General features: G+C 52.5%; 1 pseudogene; it reads left to right on the top strand.

The window, feature by feature from the left end:
• The first annotated feature begins 432 nt into the window (after window positions 1–432).
• LOC138775521 (gastrula zinc finger protein XlCGF66.1-like) lies at window positions 433–17771 on the top strand (annotated as a pseudogene).
• Window positions 17772–19308: the final 1537 nt, after the last annotated feature.

The following is a 19308-nucleotide window of genomic DNA, read 5'->3' as shown; positions in this document are numbered from 1 at the left end:
CTGGGTGATTAGAGGGGAGAGGGGCCTGTGCAGGGGGCGGGGATGACAGGGCATGATGGGTAACAGCATTAGGCCTGAGCCCTATGACAGAGGATACCGCTTATATAAGTAATAAATCCGGACAGACCCGCTGCCTCTGCTCCAGCGCCGCCATCCTAGCTCCCGGAGAAGTGCTCCTCTGTCATCGTGTGCGCCTTGGACTTCCTAGTTGCGTGTCACGCTATTCTGCGTTCCAGCAGTCGCCTACGAGCTTTACATCCGGTCTGTATAGTAAGGAGGACCCATATCTATGGTAACGGGGCGGGGCCAAAAACTGAGCCTAGCCTGGACTTCATGTTCCGTGCAAGCGCTCTATACGTTGTGTGAGAGAGGCGGTCATGTGACCACATTGCCCGGGTACAGTCACGTGATCAATTATCATCTCCCTGCGGCTGTAGAAAGATCGGGTGAGCAGAGAGGAACCCGACTACACAGGTGAGACGGACTGTGACGATGTATCTATCTATCTATCAGCAGTGTGTTATGTCATGGAGGCGCTGGGGTCTGCTATATGCGGGACACTGTCCCTACTGTGAGACATGGAGGAGGGGAGGCTGCTATAGCCAGGACACTGTCCCTACTGTGAGACATGGAGCGGGAGGAGGATGCTGCTATAGCCGGACACTGTCCTACTGTGAGACATGGAGGAGGAGGGCTGCTATATGCCGGGACACTGTCCCTACTGTGAGACATGGAGGAGGGGGAGGGCTGCGTATATACGGGACACTGTCCCTACTGTGAGACATGGAGGAGGAGGAGGGGCTGCTATATGCCGGGACACTGTCCCTACTGTGAGGACATGGAGGAGGGGGAGGGGCTGCTATATACCGGGACACTGTCCCTACTGTGAGACATGGAGGGGGGGGGCTGTATATGCCGGACACTGTCCCTACTGTGAACATGGAGGAGGGGGAGGCTGCTATATGCCAGGACACTGTCCCTACTGTGAGACATGGAGGAGGAGGAGGCTGCTATATGCCGGGACACTGTCCCTACTGTGAGACATGGAGGAGGAGGGGCTGCTATATGCCGGGACACTGTCCCTACTGTGAGACATGGAGGAGGAGGGGCTGCTATATGCCGGGACACTGTCCCTACTGTGAGACATGGAGGAGGAGGGGGCTCTGCTGTGTGCCGGGACACTGTCCCTACTGTGAGACATGGAGGAGGAGGGGGGGCTGCTATATGCCGGGACACTGTCCCTACTGGAGACATGGAGGAGGGGGAGGGGCTGCTATATACGGGACACTGTCCCTACTGTGAGACATGGAGGAGGAGTGGGGCTGCTTGCTATATGCCGGGACACTGTCCCTACTGTGAGACATGGAGGAGGAGGAGGGGTGCTATATGCCGGGACACTGTCCCTACTGTGAGACATGGAGAGAGGGGTGGAGGAGGATTGGAGGGTCTGCTATATGCCGGGACACTGTCCCTACTGTGAGACATGGAGGAGGAGGGGGTGCTGCTATATGCCGGGACACTGGTCCTACTGTGAGACATGGAGGAGGGGGGCTGCTATATGCCGGGACACTGTCCCTACTGTGAGACATGGAGGAGATGGGAGGGGCTGCTATATGCCGGGACACTGTCCCTACTGTGAGACATGGAGGAGGAGGGGGGGGCTGCTATATGCCGGGACACTGTCCCTACTGTGAGACATTGAGGAGGAGGGGGCTGCTATATGCCGGGACACTGTCCCTACTGTGAGACATGGAGGAGGGGGGCTGCTATATGCCGGGACACTGTCCCTACTGTGAGACATGGAGGAGGAGGGGCTGCTATATGCCGGGACACTGTCCCTACTGTGAGACATGGAGGAGGAGGGGGGCCGCTATATGCCGGGACACTGTCCCTACTGTGAGACATGGAGGAGGGGAAGCTGCTATATGCCGGGACACTGTCCCTACTGTGAGACATGGAGGAGGGGGAGGGGCTGCTATATGCCGGGACACTGTCCCTACTGTGAGACATGGAGGAGGAGGGGGGGCCTGCTATATGCCGGGACCACTGTCCCTACTGTGAGACATGGAGGAGGAGGGGGAGGGGCTGCTATATGCCGGGACACTGTCCCTACTGTGAGAATGGGAGGAGGGGGGCTGCTATATGCCGGGACACTGTCCCTACTGTGAGACATGGAGTGAGGAGCGGGGCTGCCTATATGCGGGACACTGTCCCTACTGTGAAGGACATGGAGGAGGAGGGGGCCTGTCCGCTATATGCCGGGACACTGTCCCTACTGTGAGACTAGGAGGAGGGGGAGGCTGCTCAATATGCCGGGACACTGTCCCTACTGTGAGACATGGTAGTGAGGAGGAGGAGGGTAGGGGCTGCCGATATGCGGGACACTGTCCCTACTGTGAGACATGGAGGAGGAGGGCGGGGCTGCTATATTCCGGGACACTGTCCCTACTGTGAGACATGGAGGAGGAGGAGGAGGAGGCTGCTATATGCCGGGACACTGTCCCCTACTGTGAGGACATGGAGAGGAGGGGGGGCTGCTATATGCCGGGACACGGTCCCTACTGTAGACATGGAGAGGAGGAAGGGGCTCTATATATGCCGGGCACTGTCCCTACTGTGAGACATGGAGGAGAGGGGGGCTGCTATATGCCGGGACACTGTCCCTACTGTAGAAATGGAGGAGGGAGGAGGGGCTGCTATATGCCGGGACACTGTCCCTACTGTGAGACATGGAGGAGGAGGGGGGGCTGCTATATGCCGGACACTGTCCCTACTGTGAGACATGGAGGAGGGAGGGGGCTGCTATATGCCGGGACACTGTCCCTACTGTGAGACATGGAGGAGGAGGAGGAGGGGCTGCTATATGCCGGGACACTGTCCCTACTGTGAGACCATGGAGGAGGAGGGGGGCTGCTATATACCGGGACACTGGTCCCTACTGTGAGACATGGAGGAGGGGGGGGGCTTGCATATATCCGGGACACTGTCCCTACTGTGAGACATGGAGGAGGAGGGGGCTGCTATATGCCGGGACACTGTCCCTACTGTGAGACATGGAGGAGAGGAGGGGGCTGCTATATACCGGGACACTGTCCCTACTGTGAGACATGGAGGAGGAGAGGGGCTGCTATATACCGGACACTGTCCCTACTGTGAGACATGGAGGAGGAGGGGGGCTGCTATCTATACCGGGACACTGTCCCTACTGTGAGAGATGGAGGAGGAGGGGGCTGCTATTACCGGGACACTGTCCCTACTGTGAGACATGGAGGAGGAGTAGCTGGCTGCTATATGCCGGGACACTGTCCCTACGTGTGAGACATGGAGGAGGAGGGCTGCTATATGCCGCCGGACACCTGTCCCTACTGTGAGACATGGAGGAGGAGGGGCGTGCATGTATATCCCGGGACACTGTCCCTACTGTGAGACATGGAGGAGGGGGGGGCTGCTTATATGCCGGGACACTGTCCCTACTGTGAGACATGGAGGAGGGAGGAGGGGCTGCTATATGCCGGGACACTGTCCCTACTGTGAGACATGGAGGAGGAGGGGGGGCTGCTATATGCCGCGGACACTGTCCTACTGTGAGACATGGAGGAGGGGCTGCTATATGCCGGGACACTGTCCATACTGTGAGACATGGAGGAGGGGGAGGGCTGCTATATGCCGGGACACTGTCCCTACTGTGAGACATGGAGTAGGAGGAGGCTGCTATATGCCGGGACACTGTCCCTACTGTGAGACATGGAGGAGGAGGAGGGGGGGGCTGCTATATGCCGGGACACTGTCCCTACTGTGAGAGATGGAGGAGGGGGGGCTGCTATATGCCGGGACACTGTCCCTACTGTGAGACATGGAGGAGGGGGAGGGGCTGCTATATGCCGGGACACTGTCCCTACTGTGAGACATGGAGGAGGAGGGGGGGAGGGGGCTGCTATATGCCGGGACACTGTCCCTACTGTGAGACATGGAGGAGGAGGGGGGGCTGCTATGTATATGCCGGGACACTGTCACTAACTGTCCCCTACTGTGAGACAGGAGGAGGAGGAGGGGGCTGCTATATGCCGGGACACTGTCCCTACTGTGAGACATGGAGGAGGGGGCTGCTATATGCCGGGACACTGTCCCTACTGTGAGAAATGGGGAGGAGGGGGGGAGGGGCTGCTATATGCCGGGACACTGTCCCTACTGTGAGACATGGAGGAGGAGGGGGGCCGCTATATGCCGGGACACTGTCCCTACTGTGAGACATGGAGGAAGAGGGGGGGGCTGCTATATGCCGGGACACTGTCCCTACTGTGAGACATGGAGGAGGAGGAGGGGCTGCTATATGCCGGGACACTGTCCCTACTGTGAGACATGGAGGAGGGGGAGGCGCTGCTATATGCCGGGACACTGTCCCTACTGTGAGATGAATGGAGAGAGGGGGGGGCGCCTATATGCCGGGACACGTCCCTACTGTGAGACATGGAGAGGGGGGCTGCTATATGCCGGGACACTGTCCCTACTGTGAGACATGGAGGAGGAGGGGCTGCTATATGCCGGGAACTGTCCTACTGTGAGACATGGAGGAGGAGGGGCTGCTATATACCGGGACACTGTCCCTACTGTGAGACATGGAGGAGGAGGTGGGTGCTGCTATATGCCGGGACACTGTCCTACTGTGAGGACATGGAGGAGGAGGAGGGGTGCTGCTATATGCCGGGACACTGTCCCTACTGTGAGCATGGAGGAGGAGGGGCTGCTATATGCCAGGGACCACTGTCCCTACTGTGAGACATGGAGGAGGAGGAGGGGCTGCTATATACCGGGACACTGTCCCTACTGTGAGACTGGAGGAGGAGGGGGGCTGCTATATGCCGGGACACTGTCCCTACTGTGAGACATGGAGGGGGAGGGGGGCTGCTATATGCCGGGACACTGTCCCTACGTGAGACATGGAGGAGGAGGAGGGGCTGCTATATACCGGGACCACTGTCCCTACTCGTGAGACATGGAGGAGGAGGAGGCTGCTATATGCCGGGAACACTGTCCCTACTGTGAGACATGGAGGAGGAGGGGGGGGCTGCTATATGCCGGGACACTGTCCCTAAACTGTGAGACATGGAGGAGGAGGAGGCTGCTATATGCCGGGACACTGTCCCTACCTGTGAGACATGGAGGAGGAGGGGGGGGGCTGCTATATGCCGGGACACTGTCCCTACTGTGAGACATGGAGGAGGAGGGGGGGGCTGCTATATGCCGGGACACTGTCCCTACTGTGAGACATGGAGGAGGAGGGGCTGCTATATGCCGGGACACTGTCCCTACTGTGAGACATGGAGGAGGAGGAGGGGCTGCTACATACCGGGACACTGTCCCTACTGTGAGACATGGAGGAGGAGGGGCTGCTATATGCCGGGACACTGTCCCTACTGTGAGACATGGAGGAGGAGGAGGGGCTGCTATATGCCGGGACACTGTCCCTACTGTGAGACATGGAGGAGGAGGGGGGGGCTGCTATATGCCGGGACACTGTCCCTACTGTGAGAATGGAGGAGGAGGGCTGCTATATGCCGGGACACTGTCCCTACTGTGAGACATGGAGGAGGAGGAGGGGCTGCTATATACCGGGACACTGTCCCTACTGTGAGACATGGAGGAGGAGGGGGGGCTGCTATATGCCGGGACACTGTCCCTACTGTGAGACATGGAGGAGGAGGAGGGGGCTGCTATATGCCGGGACACTGTCCCTACTGTGAGACATGGAGGAGGGGGGGCTGCTATATGCCGGGACACTGTCCCTACTGTGAGACATGGAGGAGGAGGAGGGGCTGCTATATACCGGGACACTGTCCCTACTGTGAGACATGGAGGAGGAGGGGGGGCTGCTATATGCCGGGACACTGTCCCTACTGTGAGACATGGAGGAGGAGGGGGGGGGCTGCTATATGCCGGGACACTGTCCCTACTGTGAGACATGGAGGAGGAGGAGGCTGCTATATGCCGGGACACTGTCCCTACTGTGAGACATGGAGGAGGAGGAGGCTGCTATATGCCGGGACACTGTCCCTACTGTGAGACATGGAGGAGGAGGGGGGGGCTGCTATATGCCGGGACACTGTCCCTACTGTGAGACATGGAGGAGGAGGAGGGGGCTGCTATATGCCGGGACACTGTCCCTACTGTGAGACATAAATGAGGAGGGGGGGGGGGGCTGCTATATGCCGGGACACTGTCCCTACTGTGAGACATGGAGGAGGAGGGGGCTGCTATATGCCGGGACACTGTCCCTACTGTGAGACATGGAGGGGGGGGGGCTGCTATATGCCGGGACACTGTCCCTACTGTGAGACATGGAGGAGGAGGGGCTGCTATATGCCGGGACACTGTCCCTACTGTGAGACATGGAGGAGGGGGAGGGGCTGCTATATGCCGGGACACTGTCCCTACTGTGAGACATGGAGGAGGAGGGGGCTGCTATATGCCGGGACACTGTCCCTACTGTGAGACATAAATGAGGAGGGGGAGGTGCTGCTATATGCCGGGACACTGTCCCTACTGTGAGATATAAATGAGGAGGGGGGGCTGCTATATGCCGGGACACTGTCCCTACTGTGAGACATAAATGAGGAGGGGGGGCTGCTATATGCCGGGACACTGTCCCTACTGTGAGACATAAATGAGGAGGGGGCTGCTATATGATGGATAAAGACAGTGGAGCATGAAAACTTATGCTTGCAAAAGTGTGGGTTTATTTACAGTGACAAACGGTACATATCCGTATCGTACTGTACCAGTATATAGTCCAGCAAGTGACCAGATAGCATATAGGGACCAAACATGGAGAGCCGGCGGTCCAATAGTTTATCACATCAACATCATCTATATTTCCTTGCACGGAAGATGATACACTGTGTGTGCCGCAAAGGTGTTACCGTGATTCAGTAGTTCTCACTGGTCAACGTTACCGGTCAGCGGACAAGTCTCCTGCGTCCAACGCGTTTCCTGCAAAGGCATTCATCAGGGACGAAGCTAGGAGCTGTGTGGAGAGTGGTGTCTGCATGGCTCTGATGGCGGCCATGTACTGATATCTCTGATACAGGTTTAAAATAGCCTGAGCGCCCGCGCGCGATCCGCCTCTCCTAAGCGTCAGCTGGTACGGGATACCCGGTCACCTGACGGTGACGTGTACGGACTCCCGGTCATGTGCCTCTGACGCACGATGCAGGAGGTGGGTGACCGGTCTCATGTTTCATACATATGGGATCATGGGGAATCTAAGCCCCGTTCCCGGCTATAGGTATGGCAACGTAAAATAAATGGCAATGGCATATATCAGTGCGGTGCATTCATTACAGAGGGTGCTGGGTATATAATAAGAATCACAGTGATCAGGAAGCAATAATAGGGAGCATAGCCGAGGTCTGAGAGTACAAGACGCATAGCAAATAGGGAGCATAGCCGAGGTCTGAGAGCATAACAGACGCATAGCAAATAGGGAGCATAGCCGAGGTCTGAGAGCATAACAGACGCATAGCAAATAGGGAGCATAGCCGAGGTCTGAGAGCATAACAGACGCATAGCAAATAGGGAGCATAGCCGAGGTCTGAGAGCATAACAGACGCATAGCAAATAGGGAGCATAGCCGAGGTCTGAGAGCATAACACGCATAGCAAATAGGGAGCATAGCCGAGGTCTGAGAGTATAACAGACGCATAGCAAATAGGGAGCATAGCGGAGGTCTGAGAGCATAACAGACGCATAGCAAATAGGGAGCATAGCCGAGGTCTGAGAGTATAACAGACGCATAGCAAATAGGGAGCATAGCGGAGGTCTGAGAGCATAACAGACGCATAGCAAATAGGGAGCATAGCAAATAGGGAGCATAGCCGAGGTCTGAGAGCATAACAGACGCATAGCAAATAGGGAGCATAGCGGAGGTCTGAGAGTATAACAGACGCATAGCAAATAGGGAGCATAGCAGACGCATAGCAAATAGGGAGCATAGGGAGCATAGCGGAGGTCTGAGAGCATAACAAAGGCATAGCAAATAGGGAGCATAGCGGAGGTCTGAGAGCATAACAGACGCATAGCAAATAGGGAGCATAGCGGAGGTCTGAGAGTATAACAGACGCATAGCAAATAGGGAGCATAGCGGAGGTCTGAGAGCATAACAGACGCATAGCAAATAGGGAGCATAGCAAATAGGGAGCATAGCCGAGGTCTGAGAGCATAACAGACGCATAGCAAATAGGAAGCATAGCAGACGCATAGCAAATAGGGAGCATAGGGAGCATAGCGGAGGTCTGAGAGCATAACAAAGGCATAGCAAATAGGGAGCATAGCCGAGGTCTGAGAGTATAACAGACGCATAGCAAATAGGGAGCATAGCGGAGGTCTGAGAGTATAACAGACGCATAGCAAATAGGGAGCATAGCGGAGGTCTGAGAGCATAACAGACGCATAGCAAATAGGGAGCATAGCCGAGGTCTGAGAGCATAACAGACGCATAGCAAATAGGGAGCATAGGGAGCATAGCGGAGGTCTGAGAGTATAACAGACGCATAGCAAATAGGGAGCATAGCCGAGGTCTGAGAGTATAACAGACGCATAGCAAATAGGGAGCATAGCCGAGGTCTGAGAGTACAAGACGCATAGCAAATAGGGAGCATAGCGGAGGTCTGAGAGCATAACAAACGCATAGCAAATAGGGAGCATAGCCGAGGTCTGAGAGCATAACAGACGCATAGCAAATAGGGAGCATAGCCGAGGTCTGAGAGCATAACAGACGCATAGCAAATAGGGAGCATAGCCGAGGTCTGAGAGTATAACAGACGCATAGCAAATAGGGAGCATAGCGGAGGTCTGAGAGCATAACAGACGCATAGCAAATAGGGAGCATAGCGGAGGTCTGAGAGCATAACAGACGCATAGCAAATAGGGAGCATAGCAAATAGGGAGCATAGCGGAGGTCTGAGAGCATAACAGACGCATAGCAAATAGGGAGCATAGCAAATAGGGAGCATAGCGGAGGTCTGAGAGTATAACAGACGCATAGCAAATAGTGAGCATAGCGGAGGTCTGAGAGTATAACAGACGCATAGCAAATAGGGAGCATAGCGGAGGTCTGAGAGCATAACACGCATAGCAAATAGGGAGCATAGCCGAGGTCTGAGAGTATAACAGACGCATAGCAAATAGGGAGCATAGCGGAGGTCTGAGAGTATAACAGACGCATAGCAAATAGGGAGCATAGCAAATAGTGAGCATAGCCGAGGTCTGAGAGTATAACAGACGCATAGCAAATAGGGAGCATAGCGGAGGTCTGAGAGTATAACAGACGCATAGCAAATAGGGAGCATAGCGGAGGTCTGAGAGTATAACAGACGCATAGCAAATAGGGAGCATAGCCGAGGTCTGAGAGTATAACAGACGCATAGCAAATAGGGAGCATAGCCGAGGTCTGAGAGCATAACAGACGCATAGCAAATAGGGAGCATAGCGGAGGTCTGAGAGTATAACACGCATAGCAAATAGGGAGCATAGCGGAGGTCTGAGAGTATAACAGACGCATAGCAAATAGGGAGCATAGCAAATAGGGAGCATAGCCGAGGTCTGAGAGCATAACAGACGCATAGCAAATAGGGAGCATAGCGGAGGTCTGAGAGTATAACAGACGCATAGCAAATAGGGAGCATAGCGGAGGTCTGAGCGTATAACAGAGCATAGCAAATAGGGAGCATAGCCGAGGTCTGAGAGTATAACAGACGCATAGCAAATAGGGAGCATAGCGGAGGTCTGAGAGTATAACAGACGCATAGCTAATAGGTATCTGCACAGGCGGACAGGCACATAAAAAGATGGGGAGAATGTGCCCGTAGACCTGACATCTCCCCTGGACAGTCTAGAGCCTGCGAGTGATCATAGGGCAATGGGCTTAGTGCATCATAGTTATGTCTATGCATACAGCCGTGGGGCATTAGCCGTGGCCAGCCGTGACACATAGGTCGGTCAATGTGCACTTCTGTGCATCAGCAGTCAGCATACGCGTGAGAGAGTCAGTCATGTAGTGTTCATCTTATAGTCCTTGTTCACACGTACTAAATGAAGCTGCTGTATTGGATATAGTCATTCAGTCCATGCGGTTTAAGAGAACTCATTTTGAATGTCCACTCAGCTTCTTTGCGTAGAATCAAATTTTCCCAGTCACCGCCTCTGACATTCGCTTTGATGACATCAAGGACCTGGAATGAGATATGTCTAGGGTCACAGTTGTGCACATCTCTACAATGTAGTCCTATCGGGGTATCCCTCCCATGAGTCACATCTCCCACATGTTCTCTCATCCTCTCTCTTAGGGGTCTGATGGTTTTCCCCACGTAGTTCAGGGGGCATGAACATGTAAGTACATACACTACACCTTTCGTGGAGCAGTTCGTGAACTCTTTGATAGGGTACTGGATGCCTGTAACTACACTGACTACTGTTTTGCTTTGATTGACAAACCGACACATGGAACAGTGCCCGCATTTGAATGTGCCCGGTATTTGTCTATCCAGCCATGTACCTGGCTTTTTTGCTGGTGGTAAGTAGCTCGCAGTCAGTCTGTCCTTTAGGTTACAGCCCTTCCTGTATGTAATCTGTGGTTTATGTGAGATCATGGTGGCTACGTCTGGGTCCCTTTGAAGGATATGCCAATATTTAGTAATGATGTCTCTCACTTCATTGGCCTGGGCATCGAAGGTCCCGATGATCCTGCTAAGGTTGTCATTACTCATGTCACTCTTGGGGGTCAATAGTGTTTGTCTGTCAGTCGTGAGTGCCCTATTGTATGCTTGTCGTAGAGCTTTATTAGGATATCCTCTACTCCGTAGTCTCAGTCGGAGGTCGTGGGCCTGGACCCTAAAGTCGGTCAGATTGCTACAGTTCCGCCTAACTCTTAAATATTGACCTGTTGGGATGCCCCTTTTCAGGGGAGTGGGGTGACAGCTATCCCACATCAGTAATGTGTTCGTGGCTGTGGCTTTTCTGTAGACTTTAGTAGCTAAGGTGCCTTCCTGATCTTTCCAGATCTTCAGATCCAGGAATGTGATTTCTTGTTTGTCTACCACATATGTGAAATGGAGTCCGAGGTCATTGGTGTTCAGGATGCCCACGAATTCCCTGAAGAGGTCCATCGACGACGTCCATAAGATAAGGACGTCGTCGATGTACCTCAGCCAGAGAGGTATATTGGCCGTGAAACAAGCTAGAGTGTCATTAAAAACGACTTGGTCCTCCAACCACCCGAGGTACAGATTAGCATATGTGGGGGCACAAGGGCTCCCCATGGCTGTACCTCGGCGCTGGTGGAAGGACCGCCCCTCAAAGAGGAAAAAGGTTGGAGGTCAAAGTGAATTCCAGTAGCTGTAGGAGGAAGGCGTTGTGTGGTTCGTATTGTCTCCCCCGTGTACCCAGAAAGTGTTTGACAGCCAGGAGTCCCTTTTCATGAGGTATGGACGAATATAATGCCTCAACGTCAAGGCTAATGAGGAATGTTTCTCTATCAGCTGTGACACCATCTATTCTCCTTAGTACGTCCATCGTGTCTCGGACGTAGGAGGGTAGGCTCACAACGAATGGACGTAATATCTGATCTATGTAAGTGCTGGGCGTTTTGAGTAATATTATCGATGCCTGACACAATGGGACGTCCTTTGAGTGGGTGTGTGCCTTTGTGAATTTTTGGTGTACAGTAGAAGACAGATGTGCGAGGGTGTTTAGGGTCCATGAAGTCGAGCTCGTTATTACTAATCAGTTTCTGCCGATATGCATCGGTGAGTATCTTGTGTAGTTGTTCCTGATACTTTCGTTTGGGATCAGTGGTAAGAGGGGTATAGCAGTCTGTGTCATTAAGTATATCAGTACACATTTTGACATATGCATCCCTGTTCATGACTACAATGTTCCCCCCCTTGTCGGAGGGTTTAATGATTATGGATTTATCTTTTTCGAGTGTCTGCAAAGCAAGTGATTCTGCATAGGTAATGTTATGTTCTGTGCTTTTTCTCTCCTCTAGCTGCTATATGCCGGGACACTGTCCCTACTGTGAGACATGGAGGAGGAGGAGGAGGCTGCTATATGCCGGGACACTGTCCCTACTGTGAGACATGGAGGAGGGGGGCTGCTATATGCCGGGACACTGTCCCTACTGTGAGACATGGAGGAGGGGGAGGGGCTGCTATATGCCGGGACACTGTCCCTACTGTGAGACATGGAGGAGGAGGGGGGGGCTGCTATATGCCGGGACACTGTCCCTACTGTGAGACATGGAGGAGGAGGGGGGCTGCTATATGCCGGGACACTGTCCCTACTGTGAGACATGGAGGAGGAGGGGGCTGCTATATGCCGGGACACTGTCCTTACTGTGAGACATGGAGGAGGAGGGGGCTGCTATATGCCGGGACACTGTCCCTACTGTGAGACATGGAGGAGGGGGGGGGGGGGCTGCTATATGCCGGGACACTGTCCCTACTGTGAGACATGGAGGAGGAGGGGGGGCTGCTATATGCCGGGACACTGTCCCTACTGTGAGACATGGAGGAGGGGGAGGGGCTGCTATATGCCGGGACACTGTCCCTACTGTGAGACATGGAGGAGGGGGGGGGCTGCTATATGCCGGGACACTGTCCCTACTGTGAGACATGGAGGAGGGGGGGGCTGCTATATGCCGGGACACTGTCCCTACTGTGAGACATGGAGGAGGCGGGGGCTGCTATATACCGGGACACTGTCCCTACTGTGAGACATGGAGGAGGAGGGGGCTGCTATATGCCGGGACACTGTCCTTACTGTGAGACATGGAGGAGGGGGAGGGGGGGCTGCTATATACCGGGACACTGTCCCTACTGTGAGACATGGAGGAGGGGGGGGGGGCTGCTATATACCGGGACACTGTCCCTACTGTGAGACATGGAGGAGGCTGCTATATGCCGGGACACTGTCCCTACTGTGAGACATGGAGGGGGGGGGGCTGCTATATACCGGGACACTGTCCCTACTGTGAGACATGGAGGAGGGGGGGGGCTGCTATATGCCGGGACACTGTCCCTACTGTGAGACATGGAGGAGGAGGGGGGGCTGCTATATGCCGGGACACTGTCCCTACTGTGAGACATGGAGGAGGCTGCTATATACCGGGACACTGTCCCTACTGTGAGACATGGAGGGGGAGGGGGGGGCTGCTATATGCCGGGACACTGTCCCTACTGTGAGACATGGAGGAGGGGGGGGGCTGCTATATGCCGGGACACTGTCCCTACTGTGAGACATGGAGGAGGCGACTCTGTTATGTATATGGTGTATATAGTGTGTATATAGTCTGTATATTATGTATATAGTGTAGATGATGTATATAGTGTAGATGATGTATATAGTGTGTAGTGTATATAATGTATAGTGTATATGATTTTTATAGTGTGTTTTTATAAAGTTTATAGTGTGTTTAGCGTGTATGGTGTATATAATGTGTATGATTTATGGTGTGTATATGATGTATATTGTATTTAATGTTTTTATAATGTATATAATCTGTATATAGTGTATGTGCATTGTATATAGTGTTTATAATGTATATAATATATACAGGGAGAGGCAGGCGCTTATCAGTCCCCACATCATGTGTGGATAATGGTCCCGTCTATGGAGACTTTGTTGGTGTGGAGCGTCATTGTTTAATCTGTAGTAATGAAGGGCTGATGGGGCGGCTGCTCTTCTTCCTGATTATTATACTCTCATTCTTCTTCCAGGATCAACAACTCGTCAATCTCCACAGAGCTAATCCGAGAGAAGGAGACCATCAGCCATGGAGACGACCGAGAGAAGGAGACCATCAGCCATGGAGACGACCGAGAGCAGGAGACCATCAGCCATGGAGACAACCAAGACAAGGAGACCATCAGCCATGGAGACGACCGAGAGCAGGAGACCATCAGCCATGGAGACGACCGAGAGCAGGAGACCATCAGCCATGGAGACAACCAAGAGAAGGAGACCATCAGCCATGGAGACGACCGAGAGGGGGAAGTCATCAGCCATGGAGACAACCGAGAGCAGGAGTCCATCAGCCATGGAGACAACCAAGAGAAGGAGACCATCAGCCATGGAGACGACTGAGAGGGGAAAGTCATCAGCCATGGAGACGACCAAGAGCACCGTAACCCAGCAGATTCTAAACCTCACACTGGAGATCCTCTACCTGCTGACTGGAGAGGTGAGGGATCCTGGGTAATGTGTCACATGACCTCACTCTAAGGACCCTTTGACATGGGCTAGGAACGATAGGAACGTTCATTTACCAGATAATCGTCCCAGGATGAACGATCAGTAAAAGCCGCTCGTCGGCTGACTTTATTATCAGCCGCTCCCCGTGTGAACGGGAAAAACAGGAGATGTGCAGCCAATATCAATGTATATAAAGGACATAGTCACCTATTGAATAAAGTTAATAGTTTAGACGAGAGTCAATCGAGTACAACCTATAACCCTACTGTATGGATCCAGAGGAGGCAGAATCCCCAGAGGCCGATGCCAGTTGCCCCATCACAGGGAGAAAGATTCCTTCCTGACTCCAACACGGAGATCAGAATAATCCACATAAATGACAGATACAGCCATGGTTCATGCGGCCTGGTGATTAGTCGTGCCTTGTAATGATGACTGCACCCGTGGCCCTGTAATGATGACTGCACCCGTGGCCCTGTAATGATGACGGCCCTAACCCTTGTAATCATGGCAGCACTTGTGGCCCTGTAATGATGACTGCACCCGTGGCCCTGTAATGATGACGGCCCTAACCCTTGTAATCATGGCAGCACTTGTGGCCCTGTAATGATGACTGCACCCGTGGCCCTGTAATGATGGTGGCCCTAACCCTTGTAATCATGGCAGCACTTGTGGCCCTGTAATGATGACTGAACCCGTGGCCCTGTAATGATGGTGGCCCTAACCCTTGTAATCATGGCAGCACTTGTGGTCCTGTAACGGTGGCCGCAATCGTGGCCCTGTAATGATGACGCCACTTGTGGCCCTGTAATGATGACGCCACTTGTGGCCCTGTAATGATGACGCCACTTGTGGCCCTGTAATCATGGCAACACTTACCGTTCTAACGGTGGCGGCACTCATTTGCGGCTGTGCTCAGCTGTGTATTAGATCAGGTCCTCGTTTCTTCAAATAAAGCGGCCATGTTTTTCTAAGTCTAGACAACCCCTTCAAAAATTTTTGGAGATGGGTCAAATGCTCAGGACAATGTGTATTCAGAGGTCTCTTTCTTCTTTACAGGATTATATTCTAGTGAAAAAGCCGAGTGGACAAACCCCCACACAAGAACAGGCTTCAGGTCGTAGAAGGGATTTGTAGGTCATGGGGAAATGTCTTAGTTTCGTCTCCGTCTGGAGAAGACAACGAGCTGAAGATCTTAGACCTCACCTACAAGGTCATCGAGCTGCTGACCAGAGAGGTGAGTGCCTCAGGGAATGCTGGGAAATTATACACAAGGGATGATGGGTCTGGATGATGACTGTGTGACCATTGTGTGTGTCAGGTTCCTATAAGGTGTCAGGATGTGGCCGTCTATTTCTCCATGGAGGAGTGGGAGTATGTAGAAGGACACAAGGATCTGTACCGGGACGCCATGGTTGATGACCCACAGAATCCTTCATTACCAGGTAGGACGAGAATGTTTTCTAGAAATGTATTTTGTGTTCTTTTTGAGGACTCTGAGGTCTCTTGAGTCTTCGTCATGCTCACGTCATTACATGGATTAGTAATATTGAGTGTTCTATGGCTAGATCCTACAGATGTCATAGCTGATAGCCATTGAATGTTTTTCTGTCTTTTTGTCCTTCAGACGGCCCCGTGTGCAGTAATAGCCCTGTCCCTAACGCACCCTCAGATCTTGTAAACGGAGATGATATAGCCATGGATACCGATTCAGAGACAGAAACCTTAAAAACACAAAACCCCGGAGATGTGGAAAAGAACTGAAGAAACATCTGGATGTGAGAATGGAGACCCTCAGCGATGTAGATCATACATCTCTTTATTCATGTCTTCATATTAAGGAAGAACCCTGTGAGGACTCTTGGGATGGAGAGGACCTCCGGAATACAGCTCCTCATTTAGCTGGCCAGCTTCATATTAAGGAGGAACCAGGACTCGTGTGATGAAGAAGAAAACCTCATCAACCCAAACAATTATCCCCTCACACAACATCATATTAAAGAGGAGCCCACCTCACGTGATGGACAGAACCTCACACAACCCAGCATGGATGCCTCTACGGTGCCAGCTCAGTACATTGTGAGAGCAGCCTCATGGGATGGACAGAACCTCACACAACTCTATATGGATGCCTCCACGGCTCCCACATGTGATAGGGGGTAATCTCCCAGACTCCAACGTTTATAAGTCCACCGATTATACACCGCAACACCAAGCTCATTTTACAGGGGAACCAGCCTCACCCAATGGAGAAGACGCTCCTGACACCACCTTGCATTCACGCTTTGTGCCTATCCATATAAAGAAGGAACCAGATACATGCGAAGATTATATACCGACCAAAATCCGGAGATATCCTAAACGACAATCGAGCCTTGTTAAGCACGGGGAACCAGCATTACGTAACGGAAGGAGGGACGGAAACAAAGAAAATCCAGTTAAGGAGGCTCCGGCTGCTTCAGCCGTCTCAGAGCAACCCCAAGAAGAAGACAATACTGAGACAAACAATAGTTCTTCTGTCTACTCTGTCCGACAGAGTGCCGACACCATGGAGATCTTGTACCATTGTCCCAGCTGCCATAAAGGCTTTAACAGTAACTTGGACCTTGCCCGACATCAGGTCATTCACACCGTAGATAAACTCTTTATATGTTCCTTATGCGGGAAGAGCTTCACCGAGTTGTCCTTCCTTGTCAAACACCAGGTCATTCATACGGACCTGAAGCTGTGCGTCTGCCAGGTGTGCGGAGGATGCTTCTACAGCGAGACCTCTCTGGCCAAGCATCAGAAGACTCACTCGTTGCCCTCGCACTGTAACACCTGTGGAAAATGCTTTTTCGATAAGACAGAGCTGGAAATCCACAAGCGGAAGCACACGGGGGAGAGACCCTTCCCCTGCCACCTGTGTGGGAAACAATTCATTGCCAAATCGGTCCTTACCAAACACATGTTGACTCATACAGCGCCCGAACACTTAAAATGATGTGGCCGTGGGGGATTTCCTTCTGGTAAAATCTCATCTTACCTCGCCTGTCTTGTCTTCTGTCACATGATACTTATTTAAAGGGGTTTCCAGGATTAGAGAAACATGGCCGTCTCTGTTCCCAGGATGAGTGCGGTGCTGCAGCCTCATTCTCTTCAGTGGAGCTAAAGGGTTACTCCTGCCCTTTACACACGTGTGTGTATGTATGTTATATATATATCTGCCCTCATATAGAACTTAACAAGCAGCCTATTGTTACTTCTCCGCGCTTTCCCAGGGTTCTCCTACGGTATATTCAGGTCCCCCACTAAACGCTCACCCTGCCACTTTCATGACGGACTCGTCTCACCAGTGACAGCCCCCTCACAAGGTCCGATGTGGAAGTGACGTCGGGGGCGGATAGCAGGAAGACCCCAGGGGGAGTGTGGAGAGGTAAGTATATGCTGGTATGTTGGATGGAAGGGGGGCCTTTAATGAGGAGATTATGTGAAGCCCAACGCTGAACAGACCGTGCGGCTCTTACACGTCACCTGACCATTTATGTTAATGGGTTGTCCAGTATACATTACCCTGTCTTCTTTTCCTGTAATTCTCTATATGATGCATAAATGTGTAATGTGGGCGGCTGCATCCGCATTTCAGCTGCAGAGAAGGATCGCCATGGTTTTATACTCCTCGAGTGTCTGACTACGTAAATTGTAGTCAGATGGCTATAAGATCTGGTTCTGGTTTTAGCAGCAGTCCTCTAATATGTAGGTTAGCGCGCTGCAGGGCTCAGTCTAGTACAAGGTATCAGTAAGAAGGTAGGGGGGTGGCCGGACATGAGCCGGGGGGTGGCCGGATATGAGCCGGGGGTCAGAGTAGCGTGCATCACGCACAGAACTCCTTTTCGGTTATTTATTAGAGTTTGTGTCTGATTCTTCAGGGTTTAGTTAGATTTTCATTGTGGATTCATAAATATAAAGTGGGTATCTAAGCTAAGTATCCAAGGAAAGAGGATGGTGACAGTGATCTCATGTTATTTCTATGTGTCATATATGTTATTTAAACATGTAAACATCTAGAAACAGCGGGCAGATCCTCAGGAGACGGGGAGGAGGAAGGGGACCTCCCCGGCCCTCGTCACTGAGGAGGAAGGGGACCTCCCCGGCCCTCGTCACTGAGGAGGAATGGGACCTCCCCGGCCCTCGTCACTGAGGAGGAATCGGACCTCCCCGGCCCTCGTCACTGAGGAGGAAGGGGACCTCCCCGGCCCTCGTCACTGAGGAGGAAGGGGACCTCCCCGGCCCTCGTCACTGAGGAGGAAGGGGACCTCCCCGGCCCTCGTCACTGAGGAGGAAGGGGACCTCCCCGGCCCTCGTCAGCGCTCACTTGGTGGAGTGTTCACTAGTTGGGTCTATATTCTTTACTAACCCAGTGGAAAAGACTATGCTGTCTCCTACCTCAGTCATCGGTGTCCGTCAGCGCTCTTCTCCCGCTGTCCTGCTCTGTGATCATGGAATCGCCTATCTTCCTGGATGACGCGGCACATGGTTCAGACTCAGTTCTCTTATTGTTTTAAAGGGACAGTCTCATCAGACAATGACTTATTGTATAAATAAGGGTTTATGTTAAACAGATCTTCTTAAAATTTTTGGTGACATTTTTCTAGTTGTCCATTTTTCTCTCTATAAAATAATCCTGATATTTTGCAGTTCTCATTCTCGCCACTGGGGCTAAAACTAAGCTGAGATTTCCTGTTGTATCTGTGGTGATAAAAGGAGGCTGCAGTAAAGTGACCTGTACAGCATTGCAGCATCATGTGACTCCAGTAGATAAAGGAGACAAGAGCAGCTCCCTGTGGAATAACCTCTTCACAGGTCACAGAGCGCGCTCAGTAATGTCTCACATTCATCTCATAGGGACAGTCTATTGTCATCTATGTCCATGAGCCTGGTTGTAAAACATGTGACTGAGTAATAACAGCCCAGGCAAGATACCTGACTCTAATCCGTAACAGAACATTGAGGTGACACCGTCCCTTTAAGGTTTTTCCTTATTTTAATGCAAATATGAGGAGGAGGAGGAGGAGGAGGAGGAGG

Source organism: Dendropsophus ebraccatus, unplaced genomic scaffold (assembly GCF_027789765.1).
Source record: "Dendropsophus ebraccatus isolate aDenEbr1 unplaced genomic scaffold, aDenEbr1.pat pat_scaffold_1693_ctg1, whole genome shotgun sequence".
NCBI classification, from domain to species: domain Eukaryota; kingdom Metazoa; phylum Chordata; class Amphibia; order Anura; family Hylidae; genus Dendropsophus; species Dendropsophus ebraccatus.
Note: the sequence above shows the minus strand (reverse complement) of the source record. Positions and strands in the feature narration are given on the sequence as shown.